General features: G+C 46.3%; 1 pseudogene; it reads right to left on the minus strand.

Annotated features, from left to right (window-relative positions):
• Nucleotides 1-8,986: 8,986 nt before the first annotated feature.
• Nucleotides 8,987-11,729, minus strand: LOC112129623 (ubiquitin-ribosomal protein eS31 fusion protein-like; annotated as a pseudogene).
• Nucleotides 11,730-12,816: the final 1,087 nt, after the last annotated feature.

Raw genomic sequence — 12,816 nt, forward strand, 5'->3', positions numbered from 1 at the left:
AGGAATATTGGGTTTGGTGGTGGGGGATGTAATAGGTAGCGTCTTGAATTTACTTAGTTAGGCAGTATTCTAATCACTTCATATATATTAACTCATCTTGTGCCTACAACAGATCTGTTAGGTAGATAGTACTATCATCCCTATTTTATGGATAGAGAAACAAAGGCATACACTAGCTTTTAAGTACCCTGGTTAAGAAATAAGTGAGTCAGAAATTAGATTTCTTCAAGCTCATGGTGAGGCCTTCTGCAGGTTTACGAAGGGAGTGAGTGAAGTGGGCTCTCTCTCCCATAAGAGTGGAGCATTTCATTCAACAGCTGCCCTGTTTCCATGAACTGGAGAGGGTGAAAGGGGTCATCTGTAGACCAGGGGCTCAATTCTCCAAAGGCTGAAGGGGCGATGTTTGAGGGCCTCCTTTGATGCCATTCTTCTTATGTCTTAGCTATTTTAAAGACCAGGAAGATTCTCCACTCATACCCTTGACTTTTAGAGCCAATTAGATGAAGCTGTATTTGTAGGTAGGAAGAGAAGTTGAGTGACTTTGAAGCCATCTTCTCTCTGATCTTGACTTTCTGATTTTGGTCTGGGCTGTTGGAATTGTATGTGTCCACAAGATGGCGGACTTCTGCTGGGAATGGAGTCGTGTGGGCGTGGAACGAAGGAGGGGAGGAGGGAAGAGTGGGCTGTGCCTCCTCTTGGCTCTCCCAGGAAGCCTGTGATGTAGACTTCTGGGTGGGTACGAGGTTGGTATCAGCTGGAGGTGAAGAAGTGCAAACAGAGCTTTACACTTGATCTTAACCAATAGGCGGAGAAGTGATTCAAATAGAACTTTGTACCAGGAAATATTCATGCCCAAACAAGGGTGTTGCAAGAAAAGAGCTAAGCTTTGCTGTGGTGCTTGCAGAGCTTGAAACTGTTTGCCACCCCAGTACTCCAGGAAATTCAGACATGCTTGAGAGGAGCAATCACTTCTAATGTAGGCGTACTCTAAAAGTAAATGATGATAACAACTATGAATTGATGAGTATTTACTGTAAGCCCGGCTATGGCCCTTTCACCTCCTGACATCTGAAAGCCACCATAATTTCTGAATTTCTACGTGTAAACTCATACCCACCCTCCTATCCCACAAGACCTGAGCCCCTCCGGTTTCCCTCTCTCACCCATTCAAGTGCTCCTTGTTATCGGTTGCTTAGGGCTGCCTTAGCAAATTATCACCAACTTGCCTTAGAAGTAGGGGAATTTATTCTTTCACAGTTCTAGAGGCTAGGCACCCAAAGTCAAAGTGTCAGCAGGACTGCACTCCCTCTGAGGGCTCTGGGGTAAAGTCTTTTCTTGCTTTCACAGCTTCCAGTGGCTTCTTGTGGCCACGTGACTCCAATCTCTTCACATTACCTTCTCTGTGTCTGTCCTTTTGCTCTTCTTTTATAAGGCGATGTATCATCAGATTCAGGACCCACCTGGACAATCCAGGATGTCTGTCTTGAGATCCTCAATGTAATGTTTGCAAAGACCCTTTTGCCAAATAAGGTCCCATTCACAGGTCCCGGGGGTTAGGATGTAGACATCTCTTTATGGGAGCTACCATGATCATTGTAGAAACCTGGAAGTTATTCCTGACACCTCGTCCTTCCTCCTCTCTCAGTCCACCACTGATTCTGGTGAACTTTTCTGCTCAGTAGTCCCCCATTTTTATTGCTGACACCTGGTCCCAGCGATCAGCATTTCCCCCCTTTGAACACATTAACCTCCTAACTGGCTTCCCACCCTATTATGGATGGCATCCACCCTATTATGGACTGACTTGTGCTCCCCCTGCACTCCCTAGTTCATAAGTTGAGTATTTGGAGATAGGGCCTTTAAGGAGATAATGAAGGCTAACGAGGTAGTAAGGGTCGAGCCCTAATCCCACAGGGCTGGTGTCCTTACAAGAAGAGGAAGAGGCTCCAGAGCTGGCTCTCTCCTGGCCCACACAGAGGAAAGGCTATGTGAGGACACAGGGAGAAGAGGGCATCTATAAGCCGGGAAGAGAGGCCTCACTGGACACCAACCCTGATGGAACCTTGATCTTGGACTTACAGCCAGCAGAGCTGTGAGGAAGTCAATGTTTAAGCATCATCCTAGTCTGTAGTGCTCTGGCAGTAGTGCTCTGGCAGACTGAGCAGAAGAATACTTATTCTGTGCTCCCTCCCACCCAGTCTCCATATTGCAGCCAGTGACTGTATGAGACACAAATCTCCAACTTCTGCTTAAGACCCTCCCTCCCTCCCTCCCTGCCTCTCCTCCCTCCCTTCCTCTCCTCCCTCCTTTCCTCTCCTACCTCCCTCCTTCCCTCCTTCCCTCCCTTCCTCTTCTCCCTTCCACTCTCCCTCCCTTCCTCCCTCCCTCCCCTCCCTTTCTCCCTCCCTCCCTTCCACTCTCCCCTCCCCGCCTCTCTGCCTTCCTTGCTCTCTTCCTCTCTTCCTCTCTCTCTTCCTCCCTTCCTCTCTTCCTCCCTCCCTCCCTTCCTCTCTCCCTCCCTTCCTCTCTTCCCTCCCTTCCTCTCCTCCTTCCCTTCCTCTCCTCCTTCCCTCCCTTCCTCTCTCCGTTCCTCTGTCCCTCCCTTTTTCTCCTCCTTCCCTCCCTTCCTTTTCTCCCTCCCTCCCTTCCTCTCCTCTCCTCCCTTCCTCCCCCCTCCCTTCCTCCCTTCCTCCCTTCCTCTCCCCTCCCCTTCCCTCACTTCCCTTCCCTTCCCCTTCCCCTTCCTTCCTTCCTTCCTTCCTTCCTCCCTTTTTCTTTCTTCCTCCCTCCCTCCCTCCCTCACTTCCTCCCACAAATGGATCCAAGGCACTCATCTAAGCACTAGGGATATAGCAGTGAACAAAACAGACAACTCCCACCTGATGTTCTTGTGTGACGCTTACCTTCCAGCACCCCTCGCTGCCTATGGCTCTGGGGTTAAAAACCAACATTTGAATCTGGTCTGCGAAGACTTGCATACTCAGAGCACTGCCCAGCCTGGTCAGCCTCCACTTGTTCCAGCTCACCTTCCTTCTCCACCACTTCACACACACACACACACACACACACACACACACACCCCGGCCCTGTGGTTACACAGCCTCTTCAGTCCTTCCAAAGGTCAGTGCTTCTTCCCTCCAGAGAGCTTTCAGACACTGCATTTCCTTCTGTCGGGAAGGGTCCCCCTTTGCCTACTTTGTCCTCTTTCCACTCTTAGCCTCCTTACGTAAGCCTGTCACAGGCTCTTAGCAGCTGTCACTTCTCCCTTGCAGCACTGATCACAATGGCCATTAAATAATTAACTGTACAATTAGTTGTTTAGTGTCTGTGTAGCCCACAGAACGACAGGCCCATGAGAACAATGTCTCTCTCTCTCTCTGCTTTTGGTTCCTGCTACCTTCCCAGGCTTAGCTGGGTTGAACGCGGTGGGTTCTTATTAACTATTGCTACAGGAAAGAGCCAAGGAATAAATGAACTATTTAAATCCTAATAAGCCCCTCCTATCCTTTAGATATTTTTGTGCCCAGTTTATAGATGTAAAAGTAAGGTGCAGGTGCAGGGTGGTTAGGTAACTGGCCCAAGGTCACCCAGTTAGTAACAGTGGAGACTGAAGTAGAAATCCAGAGCTTTCTGATTTCGAAGATCAGGCTCTAAACAGCCACGACTCAAGCCCAGTTTGCTTTAGATGATGATGAGAGAATTCTTAACAGAAAGTCAGAAGCATCCTAACTAGAAATTCAAGAAAGAATAATTTTATTTTATTAAAATAATTATTGCAATCAACAAGAGAATGGATAAACAAACTGTGATATAATTACATAATGGAATACCACTAGCAAAAAAGAGAAACAGACTACTAACATGCTATCGCATCCATGAATTGCAAAAACATGCTGAACCAAAGAAGCCAGACACAGAAGACTACATGCTGTGTGACTCTATGTGAAATTCCAGAAGAGGCAAAAACCATGGATGGTGAGAGCTATTAGGTCAGTAGCTGTCTTTGGGGTGAGACAGGGAGTGTCTGGGAAAGAGAATAAGGGAATTTTCTGGGGTGATGATAATGTTCTGTATCTTGATGGAGATTTCAGTAACCTATTTGTGTATGTATTTGTCCAAACTCAGCATCCATACTCATGAGATATGTTAATTTCTCTGTTTGCAAAGTGTATCTAGAAAACCAAACAAACTCTTAAACCAATATTGAACTCTAGTTCGTGACACGAATGCTGAAGTGTTTAGGGGTGACGCGTACTGACGTCTGCAGCTTGCTTAGAAAATAAGATGGATGCTGGTGGACAGAGGGAGGAATGCATGAACAGACGCGGGGTAAAGCGAGGAGAGTAAAATGGTACATGTAGAGTCTAGTGGTGGGGGTGTGTGGGTGTTCACTGCTCAAAACTTTCCAACTTTACTGTATGTTTGAAAATTTTCATTATAAAATGTCAAAAAAAGTTCATGACCAGCCTGGCCAACGTGGTGAAATCCCGTCTCTACTAATCATACAAAAATTAGCTGGGCGTGGTGGCAGGTGCCTGTAATCCCAGCTACTTGGGAGGCTGAAGCAGGAGAATCCCTTGAATCTGGTGGGCAGAGGTTGCAGTGAGCTGACATCAAGCCACTGTACTCCAGCCTGGGTGACAGAGTGAGACTTCATCTCAAAAAGAAAAAAAAAAAAAAATCAGTCAAAAAAAATACGGTAAGCTGAAAAAATGCATTTCAAAAGCAGCTAATGTTTATGGTAATCAGTAAACAATCCAAAGATGCATGATAGAAAATTATTCACCGTTTTTTATTAGTTTAAAGGGGATGATTGGCAGGGAGAATGTGGAGAAGGGGCCCGGGAGTGGGGTTGGGAGATGCCTAATTCTTGGCAGGATCTGGAAGAAGAGGCAGCTGGTAGGATCCTCTTCAGGGTAGAGAGGTTACAGAATACGAGACTGAGCCTTTGAGGGCAGCCACCTCCTCCCTGAGGCCTCTAGGGTGGCAGTTAGCTCTGAAAACTTCTTTCATTTATGGTCCAGCACCATAAGTGCTGTTGCTGACACTCCTGGTTTGGCAGTGAAATGAAGCCTGTGCTCTCGGGGGTGGTGGGAGGGTCCTGCTCGGATGGTCAGTGTGATGGCATCAATGGTAGAAGGAGGCTGGAGACGTGGGCACTCTAATCTGATCCCCAACATTCACTGGTTATGTGGCCCTGGGCGCGTCACTGAACCTCCTCTGGCCTCCATTGCCCTGTCTGTAAAATGAAGACAATAATATTTAGCTGGCAGGGCTGGTATCAGAATTACATATTATGGCATTATCAAGGTCAGCTGTGTGTTGCCAAGTCTGAGGTCAAGCCTCAGTCGCCTGTTGCTCCCTTTATCAGTGGCTTGTGACACAGTTGATCAGGCCCTCTGCCTTGAAACACCTGGTGCTCTCTGCCAGGGGACATCACTCTCTCTTAGGTCTCTCCTAACCTCCCAGGCTGCTCTTCCTCAGCCTCCTTTGGTGAATCCTTCTCTGGTGAATCCTCCTCTTCGCCCAAATCACAAGTTGGGCTAACCCCGGGGCCCAGTCCTCAGCCCTCTTTTGGGCTCTCCTTTCACCCTGCCCCATTTCCTATGCAGTTTCTCTTCAAACAGGTCCAAAGCCAAATCTTGGATACCCTCCCCACAACCAGTTCCTTTCTTTGTAAGTCTTCTCTTTCTAAATGGCACCATCAATTCTCCCGGTTGCTCCAGCCAAAATCTTGGAATCATCTTTGACCCATTTTTCTCTTCCATGCTTAATTCAACAACAAATCTCACTGCTTCCACTTTGGAAACATATCTGCAATCGGGCGACTCCTGTCCACCCTCACGGTTAGGACCTAACCCAAACCCTAACACCTCGTACTTGGACTGTGGCATCTGCTGCCTAACCAGTCTCTCAGCTTCCACTCTTGTCTGCCTAAACCCTGTTTTCCTCACGGTAACTAGAATTGTCCTTAACGCATAGAATCATGACTCTCCATCTCAAAGCTCTGCAACAGCTTCAGAATAAAATCCATGTCCCCAGGATGCTCCCAGGGCCTGTGACCCCTCTGGACTCATGCCCTCCTTCTGCTCATTGTGTTCCATCACCGCTCACTTCCCAGCTACCCCTCCAACATACCAATGCGCCCCCACCTCATGGCCTCCCCCTGCGCCGTGCCCTCCACTGGATTGCCCTTCCCTTGATATCTAGAAGGCTGACTCTCCCACCGCTTTTAGATTCATGCTCAAATTGCACCTCATCTTTTTTTTTTCTTTATAAATTACCCTGTCTTCGGTATGTCTTTATTAGCAGCATGAAAACGGACTAATACACCTGTCCAGGCTACCTTCACAGTGGGTTCACTTATGAAACCCATTTTCTTACATCCATAATTTGCTCTATTTAGTATAAATGAGGAAGCTATGTGATAATAGCTGGAATCTTCTGTCTAAGAGGAAGAAAAGAAACCAAAGTAACCATAGCTTATACAGAAGAAATTACAGCACTTAAGAGATGAAGTCCGGAACAAAGTCTGGGTATTAAGCCATAGAACATCCTTATAGGAACTTGGACCTGTCACCTGCAGCAATTTGGTCACAGCTCTGCATATGTAATGAGCATGTAAATAAATTCTGCTTTACTCCTGGAGAAGATGTTACTGATCTGCTACCAGCTGAACACATGTTTGTAGTAGGGATGACAGGTTCACCGGATCCATCTGCCCTTGATCTGGTTTCCTTTGTGACCGGTCGCTTGTCTTTCTTTGCAAGGCAGCTGGCCAGGGTTGTAGAAATTGCACCTCATCTTAGAGTCTCTCTCGACGACTCTATCTGAAATTGCATGCTATTTCAATCTCCTTATTCTGCTTCTTCTTCTTCTTTTTTTTTTTTTTTTTTTTTTTGCTTTCCTTGTTGCTTGGCTTGGTGTATTTATTTGCTCATTAAAAAGATTATGTGTCTTCCTACTTCAACGTGAGCCACATGACAAAAGGGACTTCAAATATATTCCTTATCGCTGTGTCCCCAACACCTAGGACAGAGCCTGGCGCCCGGTGGTTTACCAATAAAGCTTTGTAGGATGGATGAGTGAGTAAAAAAAAAAATGGCTTGCTTAGTGCCTAGCCTAGAAAAATGCACCCACAAAATGATTATTGTATCATAATAATGGTCCTTTATGGAGAAAATGGGCCAAATTAGAGGGGAAGGACTTGATTCCGATCTTAAAGTTAGATCCTGAATGGAAAAATACTTAATCCCTTGGGCAGTTTCATCGTTAGTATGAATCAGAAGTTCCTTTTCTGGCATGCAAGACAGACTGTCATATGATCCAGAAATTACTGCCCAGAACTATTCTGGCCAATAGTTCTGTTCTCCTGCCTAAATTCCTTCTTCATTTGACTCCAGATTCCCTGTTTCTGCCTAGGGTGCATTCATTCCTCCCTCCTCCCTTCCCTCCCTCCCTTCCTTCCTTCCTTCCTCCCTCCCTCCCTCCCTTCCTTCCTTCCTCCCTCCCTTCCTTCCTTCCTCCCTTCCTTCCTTCTTCTTTCTCTTTTTTTCTTTCTTTCTCTTTCTTTCTTTCTTTCTTTCTTTCTTTCTTTCTTTCTTTCTTTCTTTCTTTCTTTCTTTCTTTCTTTCTTTCTTTCTTTCTTTCTTTCTTTCTCTCTCTCTCTCTCTCTCTCTCTCTTTCTTTTTTGGAATCAGGGTCATACTCTGTCATTCAGGTTTGAGTGCAGTGCTTCTATCATAACTCACTGCAGCCTCAACCTCCTGGCCTCAAGTGATCCTCCTGCCTCAGTCTCTCAAGCAGCTGGGACTACAGGCACACACCACCATACCCAGCTAATCTTTAAATTTTTTGTAGACATGAGGTCTTGCTATGGGGCCTGCGTGCATTTCTTTGAAATGACCCTGAGCATGCTACCACCCAGTGATTCCACCCCTAAGGCATAAAGCTTTCTAGTGGCTGCAATGCAAGACCCTGTCTCCAAAAAAAAAAAAAAAAAAAAAAAAGCGCTGTTACACATTTCAACAGAGCCGGTTAAAAGACATTTCTCAGAATTCTGCTGAGCAGGCTTTGAAATTAGTTCTGCTCAGATATTGGACCTTCTTATCTCCGCAGACAAATAGATACAGCCTCGTGTACCATGGCAGGAAGTGGGCCTTTGATCTCTGTGGGGAGACCTGCTTTATAGCAGTTTAACAAATCGAATTATGTTCTGTGTAAGTTTATTTTGAGGACGTCATAATCTATGGAAACAAGTAGGATTCCTTTATCAGAAAGGAGATTGTAGGTTCTACAATCACAGAACAAATATACGGTGCCTACTCTGCTGGTCATACAGTGACTGATGAAGTTCAAATACTTGATGGAAAGGAGCAAAACAGAGGAGGATATTGATACACACACACGCGCGCGCGCACACACACACAGGCATAGATTGTGGGGAGAGGGAAAGAGAGAAAGGGAGAGAGACAGGGAGGAGGGGAGAGAGGGAAAGAGGGGGAGAAGGCGAGGAAAAAGGTGGGAGGGAGAGGGAGAGAGACAAAATAACTCTTCAAATTTGAGAGAGATGGAAAGGATTCCAGCTGATGACAGCTACGGGCGTTACTGTATTTTACTTCTGCACCTAGTTGGTGAGCTAGGAGCTAGGGGCAGAGTAAGAGTTATCATTTCCTTCCTTTTATTTTTCTCTTTTTAGCTTCTAGCCTATCTGGGCAGAAAATAATCTGTCACCAGCCTGGCCCAACCAACAAGCAGAGCCCTGAGATGGGCAGGGAGCATTTGGTCCCCTGTGAGTTGTAGGAGGTTACCCTGAAATCTGAGAGGTGACATGGCTTACCAGGATCCCAGAGCGAGTGGAGTGGGGACCCCCCCTGGAATTTTACAGTTCAGACTCTCAGCCCCCCTGCTTCTGTCCACACATACACAGGAGATTTTGAAACCACGCTCCCTGAGAGGGAGAAGGGAGTTGCCGAGGCAGCTGTGACTCTCGCGCCCATCTTTAATCAGAGCAGCTCCGCTCAGACTTTTTAAAAAAATGTTAGTTCATGTCTTTTATTAACTCATACACAACTACTTGTCTTCCGGTTTGTTGAAGCAATCAGTCAGACAACAACTTGCCACAGTAATTTCGCTCCAAGTGGCTGGCCCATAAACACTCCAGTGCCACAATCATCTGAAGGGCATTTCCAAAGAAGGCAAGTAATTTGGCCGTTCTCATCCATTTTCTAGTATTTCAAGTCAGCCAGTTAACCTTCTTTCTCTCCTGCTTATTCTTCTTGGGAGTGGTGTAAGATTTCTTCATTTTCTTAGCACCACCATGAAGTCTTACCACAGAATGAAGAGTAGACTTTTTTTGAAAGTTGTAGTCAGCTGGGCGCGGTGGCTCACGCCTGTAATCCCAGCACTTTGGGAGGCCAAGGCGGGTGGATCACGAGGTCAGGAGTTCGAGACCAGCCTGGCCAAGATGGTGAAACCCAGTCTCTTCTACAAATAAAAAAAATTAGCCAGGCGTGGTGGCTCATGCCTGTAATCCCAACACTTTGGGAGGCCGAGGTGGGGGATTGCTTGAGCTCAGGAATTCAAGACGAGCCTGGGCAACATGGTGAAACTCTGTCTCTACTAAAAATACAAAAATCAGCCAGGCATGGTGATGTGTGCCTGTAATTCCAGCTACTTGGGAGGCTGAGGTGGGAGGACCACTTGAGCCTAGAAGGTGGAGATTTCAGTGAGCCAAGATTGTGCCACTGCATTCCAACCTGGGAACCTGGGTGACACAGCAAGACTCTCTCTGAAGAAAGGAAGGAAGGGAGGGAGGGAGGGGAAAGAGAGAAAGAAAAGAAAAGAAGAAAGAAAGGAAGAAAGAAAGAGAGACAGAAAGAAAAAGAAAGAAAGAAAAGAAGAAAGAGTCAGAGTACATCCATCTTTTTCTTCCGGTTGCTTTCCAGCAAAAATCCACCTTTGCTGATCAAGAGGAATTCCTTTCTTATTCTGGGTCTTGGCCTTTACATTTTCTGTCATATCCAAGGGTTCAACCTTGAGGATGACGGTCTTCCCCATAAAGATTTTTATTAAAAAATCTGTATTTTGGTGGCGGTTCCACTGCAGATGGCAGATTGAAAAGCCAGAATATTTTCTGCATTCAGGACCTTGTAATAGGTTGACAGAAAAAAAGAGATTTGAAAATACAACAAAGGTAGGCTACATTAGAAAGGGTAGTCCACACTGAAAGACTGGGAAACCCTAGTAAATAAGAACACAGATTCTAGAGCTGGACTCCGTGGGTTCAAATCCTAGCTATGCCTCATACGATTTGCATTTCTTTATCTGTAAAATGGATAGATGGAAGCAGTTGTACCTCCTAGGGTTGAGAGTGTTACATGAGTGGATGTACGTGACACACTTAGAAAATGCACTCAGTAATTACCTTCTTAGCTTTTAACTCGGGGATGGGAAACCCAGGTTAGATTAAGCAGCTGTTGCTAATTGCTAATCAAGGGAGAAGTCAAAATTCCCTTCAATAACTAGTTCTATCACTCCACTTCATTCTTTAATATTGATGCTTGGTCAAATTAATAAAGACATTTTATTTGGTTAGCCCCTTTGGTTGGAATGAAGAAAAAATTACTCTGGATCGCTCAAGAAACAAATTAAATAGGATAGGGAACATAGTGATTATTATAAGCATAATAATGGGCAAAAAGAGGAGACATAAATCTCAGAACAGGATGAGAATGGGTTCTTGAATGCAAGATCCCATGTGATGTGGCTTCTGCAGGTGGAACAGCCACGTCCCCTTCAGTCTTCAGAAGCAGGAGCTGGTGGCTTCTTGCTGGAACAGCCCATCGTCCACTCATTCTCATGCCCCTGTTTTGGGACGGTGGGGTCACCACTTTGTTTTAATTGCTTATGTAATTGTCTGCCTTTCCCTGTGAGGTGCAGTCTCAGCATGGGCAGCACCCAGCCAGGCTCACTACTGCTTGTTGGCAGAGCACCTAGCACATGGCAGTCACTCCACAAATGGTAGCTGGCTAGATGGTGTATCAGGTAGGATATGGGGAGGCTTCCTCGCTCCCTCTGCTGCTTCTTCTCTTCTGTACCCTTCTGCCCATCTCCTGCCTGCAGCCTCTCTGCCTCTTCCACCGCACTCCCATACTGCTAGTCATGGTCAGACTCCCAAGAGAGAGAACATTGCACTGATCTAGCTCCTCTTGCTGCTCTTCTCAGTCACTGACTCATTCTTCCATCCACCTGCCTATGTGTCCACCCATCTCTTCGTCTTTCGTTGCTACTATCTGTTTTCCTTTCCTTTCTCCAGTTCCTCCCATGGGGCTTTGGTGGGATGGACCCCACCCCAGATCTAGCCATTGCACTGGCCACTGGAATGGCTTCAGAGAAAGTCGTGTGCCCCAATTTAGGCTAATGAGAGAACAGCTGGTTCTTATCTGGACCATGTGGTGTAAGAACAAGGTCTTGTCTGCCTGGGTGTTCTGGGCCAACCCAAGGAGCCACACAAAGTAGGATGGAGTGGGAGACAGGTACAGAGAGAGAGGGAAAGGTTGATTAGGTACTGAATGACATGGTTTGAGTTACTGGATCAAGTCTTATTTGAAGCTAGAACTATTCCTGAACATCCAAGATTTTTTAGCTATTACATTCCTTTAGCCAGTTTTAATTGGGTGCTTTAATTGGGTTGCTTGCAACCCAAAGGATCCTACCTGACACGCCATCTAGCCAGCTATCATTTGTGGGGTGACTGCCATGTGCTAGGTACTCTGCCAACAAGCAGTAGTGAGCCTGGCTGGGTGCTGCCCATGCTGAGGCTACATCTCGTAGGAAAAGGCAGACAATTACGTAAGCAATTAAAACAAAGTGATCACCCCATTGTCCCAAAGCAGAGAGTGGATGATTGGATTGGCTCCATTTTTTTAAAGCCAGTCTTTACATATGTTTATGTGCGCCTAAGCACAGGAAGACATTAGAGATGTGATCTGTTGGCTTATTTTACACTTTGCTTTATTTTTGCAGTGAACCTTAATTACTCTAAAATCAAGGGGGGAAATGCTATTAGAATCAAAATGATAAGTATGGTAAGCATTGTGCTGGGAGAGGTACCGGATGCTGTTAGGAGCACTTAACAGGGACTGGCTTTAGGCAGCTGCATAACTGCAGGGAGCAGTAGAGAAGGTTTAGTGAGGCTTCCTTGTGCATAGAGACCTTCCTGCCTCTGTCTCTATGGGCCCACCCTTAACGAGGCCCTGGGGGTATCAGCTGGTCAGAGAAGCCAGGCACAGGAGCCTGGAGTCCCTGGCCCCTTCTCCAGACCATCTGGGGCATTGGCTCCCTGATCTGGCCAGGATTATTTCCCCAGCTCATTCCTCTGCCTTACGGTGGAGAGCTGGTTACTGGAAGCACAAAGCCCTTTTCTTTCAGGGCTCCAGAAGCTGAACATTAAGAAACCACTGCAAATACAGTAATTGCTCAGAATGAGCATTAATGTCCTATTAAAAAGAGGTGGCTGCTGTGGCTGGAATGTCTAATTCAGTAGCCATTTCCTGAGAACCATGTTAATGTGATTTGAGCTAATTACCTCCTCTCTGCAAAGCTCAGTCCAGAAATTACTGAGGCCTTTGCCCTTCAGTCTTTGGAGAAACACAAGAATCCCTCACTCCCTTTCCCAGCAGGGGAGTTCTGGAGGTTCAGGCAGCAAGCAATCATCAATCAGCAATTGGCCACTCTGTGCTTGACATTGGACTAGGTGCTGAGGAGGTGGGGACACTCATTAAATCTCATTCTGTGCCTTTGAGGCATTTGACA

The sequence above is a fragment of the Pongo abelii genome, chromosome 19, assembly GCF_028885655.2.
Source record: "Pongo abelii isolate AG06213 chromosome 19, NHGRI_mPonAbe1-v2.0_pri, whole genome shotgun sequence".
NCBI classification, from domain to species: Eukaryota; Metazoa; Chordata; class Mammalia; order Primates; family Hominidae; genus Pongo; species Pongo abelii.